The sequence below is a fragment of the Malaya genurostris genome, chromosome 1 (genome assembly GCF_030247185.1).
Source record: "Malaya genurostris strain Urasoe2022 chromosome 1, Malgen_1.1, whole genome shotgun sequence".
NCBI lineage: Eukaryota > Metazoa > Arthropoda > Insecta > Diptera > Culicidae > Malaya > Malaya genurostris.
The window spans coordinates 141,621,539-141,638,222 of NC_080570.1; the positions used below are offsets into that span (position 1 = coordinate 141,621,539).

The window sequence follows — 16,684 nt, forward strand, 5'->3', positions numbered from 1 at the left end:
GTTCAATATAAACTGTTTTGAACAGAAAAGTTACAGTCGAATCGCATAGTAAATTAAAATCATACCTCGAGCGCATAGCACAAAGCTAGGCTGAAGACGTTTGTCAAGTTTCATCCAAATCGGATTATGTGAAATCTGATAACTTGCTATTTATTTTTGAAATTGTTGTGAAGATAATCAATTTTCATTTGGATCAGCCCCATGGGGTTGTTCGAGCCATTTATGTGGAACAAGGCAACCAAAATTTCTAATGATCTACAATCAAAAAGTTCAATCAATCCGAACCAACACCGAACATCATTTGAAGACAAACACGAGAAAAGGTCCTAAGTGCAAATGACAGTTTCTCTTTGTTTACTTTCTCTTTCGAGTATTACGGTCCAATCAGCAATCTTCCCATCTAACACTTCACATAGGATTATAGCAAAAACCATCAACTTTCGATATGCACTGTAGAATTTGTTGGAAATTACTGGAATTTGCCGTAATAATTGAAAGAGAAAGTAAACCAAGAGAAACTGTCACTTGCACTTGGGACCGTTTCTAATTTTCATCGAGATTTGTCTTGATTTGCATTTGTTTTATAACCGACGAAATTGCACCATTATCCCAAATGTATGCAATTATATCTTTGTACATACTTGCGATTTCGATAATTAAGCTTCTCTTCGCCAAGCTTGTGTTCAAGTTTTTTATGCAAGCGTTAAGTTTCTCTACCATTCTGCGATTTCGGTTGAAGCGATAGACTTTTTCTCATTATCAATCGAGTTCATCTAATATAAATTAGAAATTAATCTTATGCACTCAAAATTTATCCAGGGGTAGCTGTCAATTTCTCATGGGGAAACGGCTTAACATGGAATTCCGAGCTTGCATGACACAAGATCAGAGCATACCAATTAAGGGCTGAGACCAGTGTGTTTTGGGGCGTTTTAAAGGGCTATTTTCACGCTACAAATCTGATTTTCTCAGAAACGGTGACGAATATCAAAAAACCCAACTGACAATCTCTTATAAAATTAGTTTAGATTATTCTTTGAAAATTTCAGAATGATTGTTTGACTTTAGCGGTCGGTAAAGTCTTTTTTCTGAAGGAAGAATTGCATAGCTGAAAACGCCGTCTTTCAACTTGTTCATTGAATATCTCGCCTTCAAAGCATGGATCAAGAATCTATCCTGACAATGTCTAGATAATTTAGTTTGGATGCGATTAGTGCATAAAAACATATATGTTGTCGCGATAAAAATTAAGTGAATGTTATTTTTGTAATGGTAAGTCCATTTCTATGGCGGCACCATTTTTTTCTGCTCTTGTATCCTGGTAACGTAACGAAACATGAGAGAGAAAAAAAATCGGCTCAGCAAGGCTGAATTATGTTTGGATCCGACCTCTGGTTCCGGAGCTATAGGATGATATATGAAACGAAATTAAAATTGTGTAACTCATTTTTCTCTAAGATTCAAATGAAAAGTTTTAAGATTCTATAAAACAACTTGCTTTTCAGTCAGATCTAACTTCCGGTTTCGGGGATACAGGGTGATTAGTATAAACATTTCAGTTTTCGTTTCGGAAGGCACCCAAAAATTTAATTCGCCCTACGATTTCTCAAAGATGTCTACATTGATTTTCAAACATTTTGAAACAAATGTAAACTATACAGCTGCTCTGGTGAATTTGTCTGACTTCGGCTACACCGAATTTCGAATTCCGGTTCCAGTATCGAATCGTTTCTCAAAGCTCAATCGTTTTTCTAAAAAAAAAGCCAAATCGAATTTCAGAAACAAAAGTTCAAATTAAAATAAATCCAATTTTATCCAATTCTGGCTTCCGATTCTGGAATTGTAGGATGATGAATTTTCAAAATTCAAAACGATATAGAAGATGACAATCCCGAAAAGCTTGAAAGTTGGACTCAAAACTATTGCAATTTATTCGTTATATGGCCATACGAATCGGTTTGGGTTATGCTGGTTCCTGAATAACCGCAAACTCTAAAGTGGAACTTACTTCGACATGTCATGGAATGTTCAAATGATTATCACACGATTAGATTCAAATTCGATCCGATTTGTTTAAGAACTTCTCTTAGCTCTATTTTCCAGTTTTCTCAGTGTGAATTAATGTCATATGGAATAGAAATGTTGAGTTAGTAATTATCTACACATGCAATTTACATACATGCACTCCACAAGCAAACATCGTTACATTGAACTACTGTTTCTATTCTAATAGATTCTGACTAGGGTTAATGTACCAATAGTCATCTCATTAGTAGAGTCACCATGTTATTTTAACGGTTACTCGACTTTCAATTAATGCATTGTGATCAAATCGAATACAATATCTTTGCTTCGGACTTATGAAGCACTACCACTAGCAGAAAAAGTAGTTCGAAATTGTTCAATACTGTTGTTATAGCGACGCGAAAACTTGAAGCGAATGCTCCTAATTTCATCTTACTTTTGCAGTCAATCTATCGAACAGACACAACAGATCTCACTCTATCTAATGGCTTTCGTATATGAGATGACTAATGGAGCTGAGATAAATGAGGATACCGTTACCCTACTTTTAATTCTCCAATTGGTCGGTCGTTAGTCCTGAGCTGAAACTGTGGCCTTTATTACCGTTCTTGCATTTCACTCACACATCATCTCACCCATCAGGTCTCACATGAAAACGACACAACCTCACAAAATGAGCTGGATGAACATCGTTTGACAGCTATCAGTGGTTTGCTCATTTGTTCAGTCTGAATTATTTTATTCTATCCTAAAATATTCTGTCTCATTCCACAGTAATCCATTGTACACAAACCATCAATAAACATCAAAGGTGGACTAGATTTACCGTTCGTTTGATGTCGTCGTGTGAAACCCAATTGGGATACGTTCACTTAACTTAATTTCCACTTCACATTGGTAAGAAGGGCCGGTAGTATGAAAATGAAACATAAAACAGAGCTCAGCTAAGCCCTACCGGCCTCTCCAAACCCCGGATGTTTGAAGCGTAATGCAATCAACATCTTGATCAAATCGGTCCATATTCCATTCATTAAACTCAATAATGAAGCTAAGTGCTGTTACACATTTCTATATTAAACTATATCTGATGATGTTTGCAATACTGTCAAAAGCCCACCAACCATGGGAACGAAATATCAAGAACAGTTTTACATCCTTGCACCGTTACTTTGAATTTTTTCATAGACCTATATCTTCGGAACCACAAGTTCTGTATATCCTGGAAACTTGAAGCAAAAAATGTATACATTTAGTTATATAAATATTATTTTTATCTAGCACTAAACTGAAAATCAGCACGGAAACGTGCAAAATCGGGAAAGAATAAGGAGAAAACGAGTTGACAATTCAGTCCGCATCTTCTCACTCAATTCCGACAGATTTCCGAATCAACCGGTTGAAGGGGAAATTCATTCAGAATCGGTTGTTGCACAGGATTTGGAATTTATTCGGAATTCATTATGATTTCCACATGAAATTCCGAATGAAAATTTCTCGCCCATTTTAAATGTTTCCACTTTTTTATCCGTCCGAGCAGAACTCAATTAAAAAGTTAGTTTCCATGGTGACAATCCTTTCGAAAATATAGGTAAACATTCACGTCTTGGTTGCCTGCCTCTTCGTCCAGACATCATTCTTCTGTGGGTAAACAATTGGAGCAAGGGAATCGGATATTTATGCTGACGGTAGCGACCTGCAAACTCATTAGCCGTTGGAACTGCGCTGAAGTTGAAAACAATCAGTTGACGAGTTATCGAGAGAATCAATTTTAAACTGCTTGCAAACTGTGTTAGAATCAGGATTTATTTCCGGAAAGGTAAGTTTCACTTGAATTCGAGGATTCAGAATTGAATCTGTGAACTGCTTCTGGTTTCGATCAAGGATAAATAATCAAACATCAATCTACAAAGGCTTAACTTTTAGAACAAAATTTCCAATTAAATTTCAGAGCCGAAAACTTTCTAGTAATGGAACCGGTGCGGAACAACGAAGCGAATGAAACCAGAGCGGAATGCGTTCCCGAACCGCATAAACTACGAGAAATGGAAGTGAATCAAATTTCCATGCGGATTGAAACAACTGCGAAGAGTCTTCATAGCCTGAGTCTGACCGATGATGGAAATGAGAATGAAACAAGTGTCTGTCGATCTTCCAATTTAACCTTGAAACAAGTGCGAAAATTTCGATCCTCGGTTGGCAACGAATTCATCAAGAAGAAAAAGCCAACCGGCGGAAAAATCAGTAAACTCAACTTTTCCGCCCGTTTTACAGTGGAAACCTGGGAAATAAAACTGCACAGTGAAGGCCGTCTGATGTTGGTCGATGATGATCTGCTGGCGAGAGTGAGGATCGAGAAACCGGAGCTGTTGGATGAAACGCGGGATTTTGAACAGGCGAAGCAAGTTCTTCTGCAGCAGATTCGGATTGAGGAAGTGTATTTTGACGAACTTCTTTCGAAACGAAATCAACTGCGGACTGAACTCATGAATACTCTCAAAGATGAGGGATCGGAATCGGCAATCGATCGTCACTTCGCAATGGACTGTATTCGATTGAGGAGAATTTTCGAACATGACGAGGGTTGCCAGCTGTCAGGATTTCAGTGTTTGTGTGAAAAAATTATGAAAAGTGGTTCGTTTTCCGTGCACCTCACCAACGCAGCAACCAAACTGTATGACGTAGAATGTGCTCTAAAAAGAAGGTGTGAACTTTTTCCATGTATTGCGACTCCACCGGAAGAGGATTTGTCGAAGTTGCTCGAAGCTCTGAAGCAAATTCTGTCAACAGCAAGTGATGTCCATAGAAAGTGTTTACTGGAACATTCTCCAAAATATTTATCAGTCCATTTGAAAAACGTTTCCCCCGAAAGAATCTTTTTAATCAGTGACAGTGACCTTGGTGTACTTTCCGATGTGGGAAACGTTCTGGGAGGTGTAAATTTCCAAAAACCTTTGGAAAACTTGGCAAGTCGCTTAACTGCTAAAGTGAATGGTTTTGATTTCAGAAAAATTAGTCAAACGAAACCGTTAGTCAATCCATCCGTTATTCTTCTGTGCAAAAGTCTCATGGACCTCATAGAAAAAATTGTAGAAGTCTCTAACACCAAACATTCAGATCTTATTCAAATTGACACCCAAACCGGTTGGCAACCGATCAACGAGATCACGTGGATAATCGAAGGTAACTCAAGAAAGTGTTTGGAGCGCCAATATTTTTTCATTTTCAATATACTAAAGTATTTTGAACCTGGTTGTGAATCATTCGAATACGAACCGAGGCTTTTCGGATGTTCCGGAAGCGATGATCTAGTGATTGATCCCAGTCAAACCATGCAGGAATCCTTCATTTGGTATTGTCTATGCGATGACGCACTTTCGTCGTTTGAGCACAGAAACCAACTGACAGCTTATGAAAATGTTCTTGGAAAATATTTTGCTTTAGTTCAAGAAGCGAACCGAGATCAATTGGAATTCGTTCGAGTCGTGAGCCATGCTTTGGTAAACTTCATTGCTTGTACCGTTGAGTTGGTGGAGAAGGACGAAGAAGGCAATTCGGTGGTCGACGGGAAATTACTGCGAAAGCAACTTCATTTACTCATGTCAGAAATTTCGTTTGACTCTTCGACTACGAATCAATTCAGCGAAATGGTCCGAATTTTCATAGCATTTTGGAATTACAAGAGGGATATAATTGCAATGTTTCCTGCTAAAATTAATCTTCCAGCAATGAAAGAAATATCGGAAGAATTGCTCGATGTCGTTCTGTTGGCTTCGGAGAAAAATGCCGAAGTGGAACAGTTTCTGAGGTTTTATCTAGCATACAACGTTTTGCTGCTTCAACTTGATGCTGTGTCATTTGATTGGATTATCAGATCAATTCCCGGAGTTGAGATGCAAGCAATTGTTTTATTAAAACTGATCGAGCCAGTGATCAGCGACCAATTCCCGGACACATTCCGTGTGATAGATCCGTTGAAATTCAGTCAAATGCTAAAATTTTTTTATAACGAAGCAGAAATTCCAAAACACCACGAGATTCTCATCGCAAAAACATATTTATCTCTAATCTTGCAACAGCTGAATCGAAAGCAGTGGTCATCTGGACTCGAATTGTCTGAATCTGATCAGTTGACAGTCGCAACAACTTTGATATTAATGTTTCAAAAATGTATGCTGAGTTCGAAGAACATCCAAAAACAGCTTGAAAATGATTCCCTTGACAGTTTTTCCACTACTTATTTTGAAGCAATAGTTAAAATTGTCAATGAAAGTAAATCTACAAGCGATTTCGTAATCGGAACCGATTTAAATTTGGCGTTTTTTGGATTCGATAAGTTTAACAGCGTGAATGATAAGAATGCAATTAGCGAAGCATTCCAACAATATTCACAACAGTTTCATCAATACATATCTTTGCAAAAAGAGAGCAGAGCCGTTAAAATAACAAAGAAATTAAAAGCAACAAACTTTCGTCATTTTAATTCTTGGGATGCTCAATTTAAGCAGGTCGAGCTTCCGAAAATCCTAGCTGGAATCGTAGCTTTGTGGTTTATTTCAACTTCTAAAACGGTAGAATTTCCAAATCTGGCAGAAACTCACGGACTGCTCGGTTCCCAGATTTTGTGCATTCTATTAATGCTAGGAGTAGACGACCCAAAAACGGGAGTTTCTAAACATTTCTCGGAGATTCCTCCGGGAGAAGGCAAAACGTTGATTATTCGATTGATCGCGATTTTGATGGCTTTGACGGGGCACTCAGTGCGAGTGCTTTGCTGCAACGGATATCAAAAAGAAAAAAGTCGAGCTTAACTGAATCGAGTTTTTGCTATTTTGGATGTCGAAAAATGTATTAGCTATAGCACTCTTAAGGATTTTGATAGATATGGTGCCGTACTATTAAATGGCACACGTGTCCTTTCATCGGGATCCGCGGAGAATTCACCTGAGAGAGCGATGACAGGATCCTTAGATAATTCCGTGCTTTTGATTGATGATATAAATGTGTTTCGGAGGTATTTTGCCTACTACCAATATTTGTTTATCATATTACCAGGACTCGATAAAATTCAAGCTAAAATATGGAAATTAACAATCAAATCAACGGAGAAAAACGCGATCAAGGATTGTATATATGAGTTTATTAAATCGTCCGAGTTCCCAGAAAAAGATAGATGGAATACATTTTTGTCACTGCCAGGTGAATTTAAATGGAATTCAGAAGACAATAAGGAAAAATCCTTCACAAATCGGAAGTTGTTTGATACACATTTAGCTGACATGATTAGCGCAGCTCATGCAGTTCACAGAGAGGATAAATTGTACCTTCTGTATAGTTATTATAAGACATTCCACTATTTAGCTAATGAGAAATCGCAAACTTCACCGAAAACCGGAGATAAAATGAATTATGGATTTTTGATGATGAAATTACCTTATTTGAATTTCATCACAGCACTCAGCGACATCCCTTTCGTATTCGGGGTATTTGGAGAAAAGTTTCACAAAGATGAAATTAATTACCTCGAACAGTTTTGCGACATCAAGGATTGGACTAAGATGCCCTCGGTTTTCGGTTGCTCAAAACTTCATTTCGACAAGAAGGCAGATTTTTATTCAACGGAGGACAAAGATGATTGGTTGGACAAAATTTTCAACAGCGCTCGCAAGGTTATCGATTTCCATCGTTCGGTTATAATTGTTTTCGATTGGGACTATCGAATGAAAATTTTCGAAAACAAATACGGGAAGCATTTCACTCGGCTTAACATTCTGTACGAAGAAAAACCAAATGAAGACAAGCAACGGATTTTTGATGAGATCGGTGGTGCAGAAATTGTGACCCTGGTAGTGGCTCTAGGACTTGACTACAAATCCAGTGAGACCGTAGAACGAAACGGGGGAGTGCACGTGATTCAAGCATTTTTCTCTTACTACGATACCATTGAGGAGAACCAGATCAAGGGACTGACTGCCAGGCACGGGAACCAAGGAAGCTACGAAATAATTGCTTTGGATAACAAAAATTCGTACGATGAAATGAATAAAGAAAGAGAAAGTAGAATTCAGAACAACTTACAATACCTACCAAGTGCTCACTCTAAACTAACTGAACAAAAAAAGGTTTTGCGAACATTTGTGAATACGTTCAAATTTTAAACGAATGGATTTTACTACACAAAAAATATATTTATAAAGAGAATACGTACCGAGCAAGGAAAATCACACCATCTTAGATTCTATGCATGACAAATCGATGTCATTGATCTAGTAGTGAAAGAATATTGAAAATAAAGTTGAAATTTTTTTCTGGAATTGAAAGCAATTTAAATCATGAATATAAAAACGTGTTTTTCTTTGTAATGTCCATACGCCCAGTAAAATTCTTATTGCAAAAATCAAACATTGTCAAAGTTATATTATTTAGAAGAAAATTCCAGTGCATTCAAAATTCATTCTCTTTTACTTGCTTTTACTTCCTTGCTCACATGGAAAGGCTATGCAATCACTGTGAAAATCCACTTTTGAACCAAGGCCTGGAGCCCTATAGTATTCTTTACCATTCCACTCAGCTCGACAAAATCGGAAAATGTCTGTGTGTGCACTTTTGAGCCGATTTTAACAAGTCTAAACCCGTTTGAAAGCTTCCATTGGACAATTGATCAAGTTTGAAGCTCAAATGTCTTTCACTTCTGGTTCTGATGATTTAGTAGTATAAGTGAAGTAACCGACTAACTGCACATTTTTCATCGGTTGAATTTTCTCGAAGATGACTATACGAATCTCAATAAACTTATTTGAAATCAAAAAATGTCAATGAAATTTAGAAGGTTTATGGCGAACATTTCCGGTTCGAGGCGTAACCGACAAATCCCAGTGTTTTTGAATGCAGCAAAATTTCTTGGAGATGAAAGAATCGATTTCGACACGTTTGAAAGCTGGTATAAGGTTATTTAATAAACTCGCAATACTAACGGCCGAGGATAATATCTTACAAATGATTTAATGAAACTATCTAAATGGCAAGAGAAAGGCATGATCACAACACTAGGAAAATTAGGAAAGGTTTTTTATAAACAAAAAAATAAATAAAAAAAATTCGCTCAAACTTTGGAAAAACGGAGGCCCAAGTGTCATATATCAATCGATTCAGTTCGACGAACGGAGCAAATGGCTGTCGGTGTGTGGCGAATATTGTCACTCACATTTCTCGGAATTGGCTAAACAGAATATCATCACCATCAGAGTCTGTAACGAAATAAACCATTGATAGTTCCTGAATTTGCTGTATTTCATCCAAGTCCGACTACCGGTTCAAATCAGAGAGATCATAGAGAATCGTTAATAAATTTGTAGGTCATATTAGCGTTTAATGTTTGAATGAATCGAGTGTCACTCTTCCGATATCCAGCTTTCGGTTCCGGAAGTACCGGTAATCAAATGTGATAAAACGGAGCTCACTTCAATTTCTCACATATGAATGAATAGATTTTAAATTAAAAACTTACCTTATGATCAAAAAAGAACCGGAATTTTCATTTTAAAATTCCCGCGTTTGTCCAATCGATAAACTTTTATTTTCTCAACGTTGGCAACACTTTTATACACATTCTGTCAAATTTTGACGCATATCGTACGATTAGTTTTTGTTTGGCGTCTATACAAAGAAGTTGAAAAATTTTCGTGTGGCAATTTTTATAATGGATGAAAATTTAGAAATTGTGTTGCAAATGGATTTAAGTGTTCCGAAACGTTGAAAATGTTAGAAAAGGCCTTTGGTGAATCGTGTCTAGGAAAAACACAGGCATACGAGTGGTATAAACGCTACAAAGGTGGTCGTACAAGCTTGGATCATGATGAGATCCCTGGCCGCCCAACAACATCTGTTACTGAAGAAAACATTGAATCGGCGAAGCAAATCGTGTTGCAAAATCGTTCTGTACCGATTAGAGAGATTGCTGTGTTGTTGGGCATCTCTTATGGATCAGCCGAACACATTTTAACTGATGTTTTGGGTTTGAAACGCGTCGCTTCTCGGCTGGTGCCAAAAAAGCTGAATTTCGCCGGCTCACACATCGTTGGTTGTGTCGCAGTTTTTGGCCAAAAGCTCAACCAATATCATCAACCAAGCACCGTACTCTCCAGATATGGCCCCGTGTGACTTTTTTCTCTTCCCCAGACTCAAATTGCCATTGCGGGGAACGCGTTTTGAGACCATAGAGACCATAAAAGAGAATTCGCTGCGTGAACTAAAGGCCATACCTTCGGCGGCCTATAAAACTTGTACGGAAAATTGAATCAAGCGTTGCCATGCATGTATTGCCGCAGGAGGAGAGTACTTTGAAGGCGATAATAAAGAAATTTATTAAAAATTGAAATTTTGCGTTTTTTTAATAAAATTCCGGTTCTTTTTTGATCATAAGGTATGTAACAGAAATTTTTAAAACTCTTTTTTAAACTTTTTTAAAAATTGTAGTATTTCGCGGAATTTTTGCTGTAAAATATAGAAGAGAATAAAATTGAGAAGAGCACCATTACACCACTAGAAGGATTAAAACAGGTTTTGTTTTGTAAAATTGGTCATTTTTCGACTACAGCCATTTGAAAGAAATCGTAGAAAACATTTTGGCCCTTTCCGACGGAATTCAGTTTTAGAAAAGCAAAGTATTACATAGTGACATTTTATGAGTCAAGTCTGCAAGTCCAGAAAGTTTCATTGAAATCTGAAAGGGAGCTCCCAACTCCGAATACGATTCGGTGCGAAGTTCGATCCAAAATGGTTGATCGAAACCTATCAAATAGACAATTATGACAGGGTTGCCACATTTAAATCTGCATTTTTCAGCAGAAAAATCTGTAAATCTGTATCGGGGGATCAAAAATCTGTACTGAAAATCTGTATATGAAAATGATAAGAAATCGAAGCACAACGAAATGAAATAGTCTTTAGACCCAGAATTTAAAGACACCAAAACATTTCCTCATCATTTTTTGCGTTTGAGCGTCAAAAAAAAATGTTTTGATGAAAAATATTCAAAATCCCATCTGAAAATGAAAACTTATTCTGTTTATTTTCACTTTCGTTTATTCAATCAGCAATTCCATGAGAAAATGATATACGATCTGTCAAAGCTTGGTAATATTTGGAACAATCGTTATCCATCGAAAAATATTAGACCCGTATTTTTTATTTTTTGTTTTTTGCATGGATATTCTTCAGTGTTTTACAGGGTCCGGCACTCGAAGTGTAACCAATTAAAAAGGCCATAAATTCAGTTTGGAAAATTACTTTTACTTAATTCAAAGTACAAAATGTGTAAAAATAATGCAAAATTCAGAATCAATTCACTTTTGCTCGATATGACCACCTTTTGCCTTGACTATGGCCTTGAGACGGTCAAAAAACGAATCGCAAGTTGCCGAATGTGACTTGCAGGTATTTAGGCCCACTCGCGGACAATAACTTTTTTCAGCGCCTCAAGACTGTTGTATCTTTTAGTTCGGACTTTGCTCTCCAAAATGGCCTAAAGAGAATAATCCATTGGATTCACATCTGGTGAATTCGAGAGCCATTATGTGGACGTGATGAAGTTCGGAACGTTGTTTTTCAGCCATTCTTGGTTCACTCGAGCTTTGTGAGACGGTGCCGAGTCCTGCTGAAACGTCCATGGTCTGCCACCGAAATGTTTGTCTGCCCACGGCTTCAAAGCAACCTCCAGAATACTTTCCCGATAATATGTCGCATTTACCTTGACGCCAGGCTCGATGAAAACGATTGGAGAGCGCCCATCTGCGGTTACAGCGGCCCAAACCATTATCTGTTGCGGGTGCTGCCTCCTGGTGGCCAATCGATGACTCAAATTCTCGTATGAACGGTCGGTCAAGTAAACCCTATCGTTTTGAGAGTTTACGAATTGCTCAATTGGAAAAATTTTCTCGTCAGAAAATACAATGTTCGGAAATTGACCGCTTTCGGCCAAACGAAGCAACTCCTTCGCTCTCTCTAGTCAAGATTTTTTTTTCGCGTTCACTTTTGGCAAAATGCTTTCTTGCGCTTGTAAACAATACAACTCCGAACTGTCATTTAGCAAATTTCTAGAGAGCTGATGCCCGTGCGTCAGCTGCGCGAGCGGTCTAAAGTTGGTTACACTTCGAGTGCCGGACCCTGTAGTTCTCTTGACATTATTTTTATTATAGTCGTTTCGAACGGCAAATTGAGATTTTAATCACTCATTACCCTGTAATGTCGAAACTGCAAATCGTATCGAATTTCAATCTTAACGTGTGACAATCGATTGAACATTCCATGAGATGTCGAAGTAAGTTCCACTTTAGAGTTTTTCGTCATTATTTAAGGTACTTCCAGAGCCGGTATTCAGGAACTAGCACAACCCAAAATGATTCGAATGGCCAAAAATTAATACGCCAAACAATTTACATCTTCTATATCGGTATGAATTTTAAAAACTCATCATCTGGAATTCCAGAATCGGATAAAATTCACCAATTCTGTATGGGACCTTAAGTCCTTTAATATGAATTTTTGTTTTTGAAGTTCGATTTGGCCTTTTTGAGAAACGATTCGATACTGGGACCAGAATTCTAAAATCGGTGTAGCCGAAATCAGTTAAATTTACCTGAGGAGTGTGTAAACATCTTTGAAAAATTGTAGTACGAATTAAATTTTTGGGTACCTTCCGAATCGAAAACTGAATACCGCTTAAACTAAAATAAATTTATTTGGTATTCGACTATCCAAATCTGTAAACCCGATATACCTGAATAATTTATGTGAAATTGACATTTTTATACTAATCATCCAGTATCTCCTAAATCGGAAGTCGGATCTGACTAAAAAGTATGAAATTTTATAGGATTTTAAGACCTCTCATTTGAATCACAGATGATTCTTAGATTTCATTTGAATCTTAACAGATCGGCTGAAAAGTTCGTGTCGTTTCTATGAGAGGGCGCCACTAGAAATAAATCTATACCATTTTCAGTTAGTACCAACCTTCAAAAGATACGTGTATAAATTTGACAGCTGTCTGATTATTAGTTTGTGAGATATTGCATTTTGAGTGAAACTACTTTTGTTATTGTGAAAAAAATGGAAAAAGAAGAATTTCGTGTGTTGATGAAACACTATTTTTTGATGAAAAAAAGTGCCGCCGATACCAAAAAATGGCTTGATGAGTGTTATCCAGACTCTGCACCGGGCGAAGCAACAATTCGTAAGTGGTTTGCAAAATTTCGTACTGGTCATATGAGCACCGAAGACGATGAACGCAGTGGACGTCCAAAAGAGGCTGTTACCGATGAAAACGTGAAAAAAATCCACAAAATGATTTTCAATGACCGTAAAGTGAAGTTGATCGAGATAGCTGACACCCTAAAGATATCAAAGGAGCGTGTTGGACGTATTATTCACGAATATTTGGATATGAGAAAGCTTTGTGCAAAATGGGTGCCGCGTGAGCTCACAATCGATCAAATGCACCGTGTCACAAGTCGATGAAAACCATGCTGAAATTGAACGAATTGGGCTTCGAATTGCTCCCTCATCCACCGTATTCTCCAGATTTGGCCCCCAGTGACTTTTTCCTGTTCTCAGACCTCAAGAGAATGCTCGCTGGTAAAAAATTTAGAAGCAATGAAGAGGTAATCGCTGAAACTGAGGCCTATTTTGAGGCAAAGGACAAATCGTACTACAAAAATGGTATCGAAAAGTTGGAAGATCGTTATAATCGCTGTATCGCCTCTGATGGCAATTATGTTGAATAATAAAAACGAATTTTGGCAAAAAATGTGTGTTTCTATTAAACGATACGAACTTTTCAGCCGAACTGTTCGATCGGTTCAGTCATCTACGAGAAAAATGAGTTGCATTATTTTAATTTCGTTTCACATATCATCCTGTGGTTCCGCAATCAGAAGTCGGATCCAAAAGTAATTCAGGAACCTTGTTTGGGAGTATACTACTTTTCATATGAATCTGAGTTTGTAGAAAACGGTTGAGTCATCTCCAAGAAAACTGAGTGAAATTATTTGTCACACACTCATTTGCTGATTTCGACGAACTGAGTCGAATCGAATGGTATATGGGAATAATGTTCTTCCAGCATTAATTACTGTAAGTAGTTTAAATCAAAATAATTATGATATTACTTTCAACTAGAAAATGTTGTCATCATCTAGTTTACATGTCATACTCGAACGATTATGTTGCCAAAAACGAACCGTGCTAAAATCGGTCCGAAGCAAAGTGCCATGAAAAAAGATGCTGTACACAGTCTTTTTGGTATATAGAAACAATAACAATATAAAAAATAGTGTTTCATTTGTCTTCGAGACAGCGCTTTATCATCAAACGCGTAAAACTCCTACTACTGGAATGAGGCGAAAAGTCGTTTACACAAAAATATCGATATCTCTGTTAAAAATGGACGGATTTTGACAATCAATGGCTTGTTGGATAGCTATTATCGTGCGGAATCTGAATCTAAAAATATATTCTGTTTTCAAAGTTAGTTGTGGCCGATATTGAAAATTTTGACATAAAACTTTGAATAACTCAAAAAGTAAACATCCTATCTCAAAACCATTTAATAGCGTTCTGGGTGACGGGGAGACCTTTCATTTGCGACTAGTTTGATCAAAATTGGTCCAGCCATCTCTGAGATCTTGGCCTCTTTGTTGACAACACACATACAGACACACACACACGGGCATTTGCTCAGTTCGTCGAGCTGAATCGATTGGTATATGACATTCGGCCCTCCGGAAAATTTTTCTAAAGTTCGAGCGAATTCCATACCTATTTTTTATATAAATAAAAAACCTGTTTTAATCCACCTAGTGGTGTAATGATGCCTTTCTCATATAAATCATACCATCATATATAATACTGTTATAATCTTCAAAATAATTTCCTTCGATTCCTAAAAACAATAACCGAAATCGGTTTGTTTGACCGTCTGCTGATTAAAAATTATTAATTGGAGAAGATTTGAGGTCGATTTAGAAAACTTTTTACGGTTTTTCGTCCTTTTCAGTGATGGTATACAATTTTTAACACACTTTACCCTATATTTCCGGATCCGGAAGTCGGATCCGCATGAAATTCAGGAATTACGTATGGGACCACAGGACCTTTCATTTGAACCTAAGTTTATGAAAATCGGTCGCGCCATCTATGAGAAAAGCTAGAAAACATATTTTCATTTTTTTGCACGTTTTACCCCATAACTCCGGAACCGGAAGTCGGATCCAAATAATATTCAGGAATTTTGTATGGGACTACCAGACCTTTCATTTGAACCTAAGTTTATGAAAATCGGTCGCGCCATCTATGAGAAAAGCTAGAAAACATATTTTCATTTTTTTGCACGTTTTACCCCATAACTCCGGAACCGGAAGTCGGATCCAAATAATATTCAGGAATTTTGTATGGGACTACCAGACCTTTCATTTGAACCCAAGTTTGTGAAAATCGGTTCATCCATCTCTGAGAAAAGTTAGTGCACTTATTTTCACAATTTTTTGCACATTTTACCCCATAATTCCCGAACCGGAAGTCGGATCCAAATAATATTCAGGAATTTTGTATGGGACCACAAGACCTTTCATTTGAATCTAAGTTTGTGAAAATCGGTTCAGCCATCTCCGAGAAAAGTTAGTGCAAAAAAACGTTACATACCCACATACGCACATACACACACACATACACACACACATACACACACACATACACACACACAGACATTTTGCGTACTCGACGAACTGAGTCGAATGGTATATGACACTCGGCCCTCCGGGCCTCGGTTCAAAATTCGGTTTGCACAGCGATTGCATAACCTTTCTATATGAGAAAGGCAAAAAGGTAAAAATATAAAATTACATATTCCTATTTGTCTACCTACCATGAAAACCGTTAAAAGGGTATACAAATGATGTTCTAAAACACAAAACTCCAACTTTGTAATATTCACATACTTTTCCGAAAAACTGCAGACATTTCTTGACAGAATATCCACAAATTAGCCGAATCAGTCAAATGGTTCAAAAGTTATAAATTTCATAAAAGATGTTTAAAGAAAATCGAAAAAACACATAACGTTTCTAGAAATTTGCGATGCGTTATTTTTTTTGTTTTTGAGTAAGAATTTTTTGAAAATTTCAAGTTTTCATAGTTTCCACGTTTTTACGTTTAATCTGTATATGTGGCAACCCTGCTCGTAATGACATCTGAAATCGAATCCAGGAAACAACGTCGCCTACTTCGATCGCGTTCCCAGGAGGGAGTCTGCTCAGGCGGCTGCCTGCCCTGGCCTGGTGTCGGAAAAGACCACACAGCCACAGTCTGTAAGCAATTTCCTCCCAATGTCACTTCGACACCGCTAACAGCATCTGGCAGTTAAATGGTAATCAGTTACTAGCCGATAATTCAATTCAATTGTTTTAATCCTTCAGCCGCCTACTTCTACGAACCGGGCTGCGAGCGCTGCGCCTCGCGAGTCAGTCAGTCGGATTGTGATTTCGCAAGTCAGTTCTAGATAGATGTAATGGGAGCGATTAATTTTGCTATATGACCTATAGTTAAGGAGTCGTCGCGTTGATTTCGCAGTGCCATTTGTGTTAATTGGTTTTTTTTTCTCTCTCTC

General features: G+C 37.5%; 1 protein-coding gene across 5 annotated transcripts in view; it reads left to right on the forward strand.

The window, feature by feature from the left end:
* LOC131425966 (cadherin-86C) overlaps positions 1-16,684 on the forward strand; it is a 517,779-nt gene that overhangs the window by 375,209 nt on the left and 125,886 nt on the right. The window lies entirely within an intron of this gene.